The sequence below is a fragment of the Medicago sativa genome, chromosome 5, assembly GCF_051527215.1.
Source record: "Medicago sativa cultivar Bolivia chromosome 5, Bolivia_mono, whole genome shotgun sequence".
NCBI classification, from domain to species: Eukaryota; Viridiplantae; Streptophyta; class Magnoliopsida; order Fabales; family Fabaceae; genus Medicago; species Medicago sativa.
In genome coordinates this window covers 61,811,733-61,817,354 of record NC_140753.1, presented here as the reverse complement: position 1 = coordinate 61,817,354, position 5,622 = coordinate 61,811,733, and the positions used below count along the sequence as shown (strand labels likewise).

Sequence of the window (5,622 nt, the reverse complement as noted above, 5' to 3'; positions counted from 1 at the left end):
TCCACTATTACTACCACTACCAGGACGACGGTTTCCGCAACCAGTTACTTCAGTTTCGACACCTGTCAACACTATTAATCAATCAATTCCGGTCTCTCTACCTGCAGTGCCGGTTTCAGTTCCAACACCTGTCAGCACTTCCACTCAATCAATTCCTGCTTCTTTACCTGCAGTGCCGGTTTCAGCTCTCTCATCAAACTCTTTCAGTTTGTCGCTTCATAATGTTTTTGATCGCATTGAACGTAACCCGACTGATGAGTTAGCATTGAATATGTCGGTGTTGGAAAAGGTTGTTTCCCCTGTAGCGCACGTTGACGTGCATTTTGTAGAAGTGGAGAAGTCTCATCAGACATCGCGGGAGGAGTTGGAGAACCCCACGGTGACTGTTGTTACTAATCCGCTTCTGGATAGTGTGAAAAACAATCATGTGAATCAGAGGGAGCTGGAGGAGAGTCCCATTGATTCCATTGAGCGTGCTTCACACTCATCCCCTCTTGGGCGTGAGGACATACAGCCTGACGGGGTGGAGCAGATGCATCAGACATTGCGGGAGGAGTCGGTGATCCCCGTGATAGATGATAATTCTGAGCCGCTTCAGGATGGTGTGGAACATGATCATGTGAGCCCGAGGGAGCTAGAGAAGAGTCCCAAGGGTGCTCGTGAAAGTGTTTCAAGACCATTCAATGTTGAGCATGTTGGCATGCATGAGGATTTGGCTACTTTACCGTTGCATCATGATATTACTCCATCGGATCTTTCAAATTCATCTCATAATATTGCGGATGTAGCTGCTGGTTCGCAACCTATTGAGAACTCTTATACTGAAGCTTATAATGTGGTTGATGGAGCTTTAACTTCGGTCCAGGATCAGATTGAAAGTTTTCCTCAGAGGCAGGAGGTTCATCCTAGCAAAAATATTCAACATGGAGTAGAATTGTGGAATAGAGTACGTGAGTATGATGCAAGAGCAGCTGCAGAAGCCTCTGCGGGGTTACTGCCTGTCCTTACGAGGAACCAGAAGCATAAACTTAAGGTGCAAAATGTGTCACATGTGTTACAAAAGCAGCCTACTAAATCCCGTGCACGGGGTGATTCTCAACCGGATGTTTAATGAATATTCTTTATTGGAATATTAGAGGCATAGGTAATTCTGAGACTCGCACTGCTTTGAAAAATTTCTATTTGAATCACAATCCTATGCTTATTTTTATTGCGGAACCGAAGATTGATTTTGTAAATATTCCTTCTTGGTATTGGCCGACGATTGGTGTTACTAAATATGCTGTTAATAATAGAGGTGATTTATTGCCTAATCTTTGGGCCCTTTGGGGTAATGATGTTCTTGCTACAATAATTTTTGTGTCTGATCAATGTATAGCTTTGGAAATCTCTTGTTATTAGTCTACTGTTTTCTTAGCTGCGGTTTATGCTAGCACTTACTACATTGATCATGGACAATTATGGGCTGACCTTACTCATCTCCAAGGATGATTTCCTGGGCCGTGGTTATTTATTGGTGATTTCAAAGCTGTTTTGGGAGCTCATGAGAAACGGGGCAGGCTTCCCCCTCCATCTTTGTCTTGTGAAGATTTTTTAAATTGGACTAATGCAAACATTTTGACTCATCTGCCAACTTTGGGGTCGTTTTTAACTTGGACTAATGGCAGATTTGGTACTGCAAATGTGGCTCTCCGTCTTGATAGAGCAATATGTAATGAAGATTGGATTAATTTTTGGAGAACATCAACTTGTTCAGCATTGGTCTTCCATCAATCGGATCACCATCATCTTCTCTTATCAGCTATTTTTTCTTCTAAAAGCCACGCTACTCCCTTCAAATTTTTTAAGGTTTGGTCTTCTCATAGTGATTTTCGGCAGCTGGTTTTGGACTGCTGGTCTAAGCGTATTCGTGGTGCTGGTATGGTTCGGTTTCAATCTAAATTACGTAATTTGAAAAATGCATTTAAGATTTGGAATAGAACGGTGTTTGGTGATGTTGACAGACAAGTAGAGTTAGCTTTGGATGAAGTAAACCTTATTCAACTGCTTATTGATTCTGAAGGGTTTTCTGATCAGCTATACTTGCAAGATCTTGAAGCGCAGTTATTGTTAACTAAAGCTTTAAATTTTCAGGAACAACTATGGAGAGAAAAAGCTCGAGATCAAAACTTCATTAGTGGTGAACGTAACACGGCTTATTTTCATCGAGTTTCTAAAATTCGGGCAGCAACAAAGTCAATTAATTTTTTACAAGATGGAGACAATATTATCACTAACCCTACGACTATCGAATTGCACATTGTTTCTTATTTTCAGGCTATTTTCGGCTCGGAGAACAATTGTACTCTTAATACTTTGGTTGATGAGACAATTCCCTCACTGGTGACTGATGCATACAATCTTTTGTTATTGCGGCTTCCTTTGAGCACAGAAATTAAAGATGCGGTTTTTGCTCTTAATGGTGATGGGGCACCGGATGGGTTTGGAGGTCATTTTTATCAAACCTATTGGGATATTGTGGGTCCTGATGTGGTGCAGTCCGTCCAGGATTTTTTCCAAACCGGTTGGCTGCCCAATAATTTTAATTCGAATTTAATTGTGCTTATTTCGAAAGTGCCGGGAGCAAAAGGTATGGGAGATTACCGTCCTATTGCACTTGCAAATTTTCAATTCAAAATTGTTACTAAAATTTTGGTGGATTTTACTTCTCGGATTATATCTATTGAGCAGAGGGGTTTTGTCAGAGACCGTAACATTTCAGATTGTATTATTCTTGCTTCTGAAGCGATCAACTCCCTTGATAAAAATCAGTATGGTGGAAATATTTCCCTCAAAGTCGACATATCAAAGGCTTTTGATACGTTGGATTGGAATTTTTTGGTGATGGTTCTTCACAACTTCGGATTTTCCACAACTTTTATTGATTGGATTCTGGCCATTCTAAAATCTGCTCGTTTATCTATTTTGGTCAATGGTAAGGCGGTGGGGTTTTTTGCTTGCTCTCGTGGGGTTCGTCAGGGCGATCCCCTTTCCCCTTTGTTATTTTGTCTAGCTGAAGAGGTCCTCAGCCGAGCTCTCTCTGGTTCCGTGGACAGGGGTCGTCTTACTCCTATGTCTTATTGTCGAGGTACCTCTTTTCCGACACATGTGTTATATGCTGATGATATTATGATATTTTGCACAGGCTTGAAAAGTAACATTCGGGAGCTCAATTGTATTTTTGAGAAATATGCAGCGATTTCTGGGCAGATTGTGAATAAGGAGAAAAGTCGGTTTTTTACGGGGGCTATGATTGTGCCTCGGATAAATATGATTGGAAATATGTTGGGTTTCAGCGTTGGAACAGTTCCTTTCTTGTATCTTGGTTGTCCTATTTTCCAAGGGAAACCAAAGGTAATTCATTTTAGAATGATCACTGATAAAATTCGAAGCAAGTTAGCCACTTGGAAGGGTACCGTGCTTTCAATTATGGGAAGGGTTCAGCTTGTGAAGTTTATTATCCATGGAATGGTTGTTTACTCTTTCCATGTTTATTTTTGGCCTAAAAGGTTGCTGCGTTTACTTGACTCTCGGTTAAAGAATTTTATATGGAGCGGTGATGTCCTATCGAAAAAGGTTTGCACGGTTTCGTGGAAGATAATGTGTAGACCTTGGTCCGAAGGGGGGCTGGATTTAAAGCCTACTCGTTTGATTAATGATGAGTCATAGATAGTATTATTTATTGCCTTATTTAGTTTAGTTTTATTTTAGATTTGATTTTATTTTATTGCATTTTATTTTAGTTTAGAATATTTTACTTCAAATTGTGTTTTATTTTATTTTAGGAATAAATATATGGTGGAAGGTGTCTTGGAGCAAAAGAAAGAGGACTGGAGCAAATACAGCGCAAGAATACGAAGATACGGGACAAAAATATGTTCCCACCAAGTCAGAAGCTTGGCACGGCCAGTGCCAACATGTGGCACGGCCGTGCCACCCTCCAGAGCCACTTTTGCTGCTTTTTCTTCAAGGCCAAGTTACCCTGTTGCAGCTTTACTGTTTTACCCTTTTAGTTGCTTAGTTTCTAAGTCGATTGTAAAGCTATAAATAGAGTAGCTCTCCACCATGAACAATGATCCTTTACTTTGTTTATTTCAATTGCAATTTTAATAAAAGTCTTTATTTTCCTTTTTACTTTCTTTGCAATTTATTTTACCGTATTTCTCTCTTCTTCCTCCATGTCTACGATGAACATGAGTGAGTAGACTTCTTAGTCTTAGGATTATTGGGGAGTCTAATGACTCAATCCTAAACAAAACATGTCTAAACCCTAATTTCCATGTAACCCTAATTTCTAATCTAGATTCACCGTCTTAACGTGGATTAACAATTATCAAACTGTGGAAGCGAAAGCGGAGGGTTTGATAATCGTTAATCCATCATCCCAAACATCAATTCATAAAGCGAGAGCGGAGCTTTGATGTTGGAACAAGTGAATCTAGACAATAGTTGCAAAACAGTGAAATAGTCTTTGCAACTATTGAGACAAAGAGTAGTTTCAATCCTCTATGCATCTTCTAGTAATCATGTCAGTGAAATAGGCTTGGTTGCTAGAAGTAAACTCTCACCGGACTTTAATCGGAAAGGTGAGGGGCTAAGGGAAACCGGTCTTTAGAAATTAGTGTGTAAACCATGAAATTAGAAGTTTAGGTTTTGTCTAGTGAAGGATTAGTTATTAAGATGAACCAATGATCCTAAGGCCTCTTTTATATTATTGTTTTTACCTTCAGCAATCAAACCCTTTCTAATCAATCTTCTCTCCTCTAATCATTCATTAAAAGTTAATTAAATTGACCAACTCCCTAGCGGAACGATACTCTACTTACTACTATTACTTCGATAGGCCGTGCGCTTGCGGTTTGGCTCTATCAAGTTTTTGGCGCCGCTGCCGGGGAGTTAACTAATTTGATTAGCTTTTTCTTAGTGATTAGAATTCTCTCTTCTTCTTTCTCTTTTCTTTTTATTTTTATTTTTACCTTTTTATTTTTCTGTTATCGTTAACTTCTTGGGTTCTCAACCTTGTATGCGAAGAACTAGAAATCAAGCGGTATTCATACCCGAGATCGAAAGGTTCTTACATAGAAGGAGGAGAGCAGCACAAAATAACACCGCCATGGCCAATCGCACTCTCAAAGAGTATGCAACGCCGTCTACGGCTGAGCCACAAGCTGTTATTGTGTACCCAACGGTTGAGGATGACAACTTTGAAATCAAGCCTGCCCTACTTAACTTGGTGCAGCAAAACCAATTCTCGGGATCCCCCACAGAGGATCCCAATCTTCACATCTCTGTTTTCCTACGAATTAGTGGAACCATGAAGGAGAACCAAGAGGCCGTAAGACTTCATCTCTTTCCCTTTTCCTTAAGGGATAGAGCTAGCGCTTGGTTCCATTCCCTCGAAGTCGGTTCCATTACTTCATGGGATCAGATGAGGCAAGCATTCCTTGCCCGTTTCTTTCCACCATCTAAAACCGCTAAACTTAGAGACCAAATCACGCGGTTCAATCAAAAAGATGGGGAATCTCTCTATGAGGCGTGGGAGCGTTTCAAGGAAATGCTAAGACTTTGTCCCCACCATGGCCT

At 40.3% G+C, this 5,622-nt stretch overlaps 1 non-coding gene across 1 annotated transcript; it reads right to left on the bottom strand.

The window, feature by feature from the left end:
• Nucleotides 1-5,515: 5,515 nt before the first annotated feature.
• On the bottom strand, nt 5,516-5,622 carry LOC146923790 (small nucleolar RNA R71). Its single transcript, XR_015012920.1, has one exon. It is a non-coding gene; the product is annotated as a small nucleolar RNA R71 (small nucleolar RNA).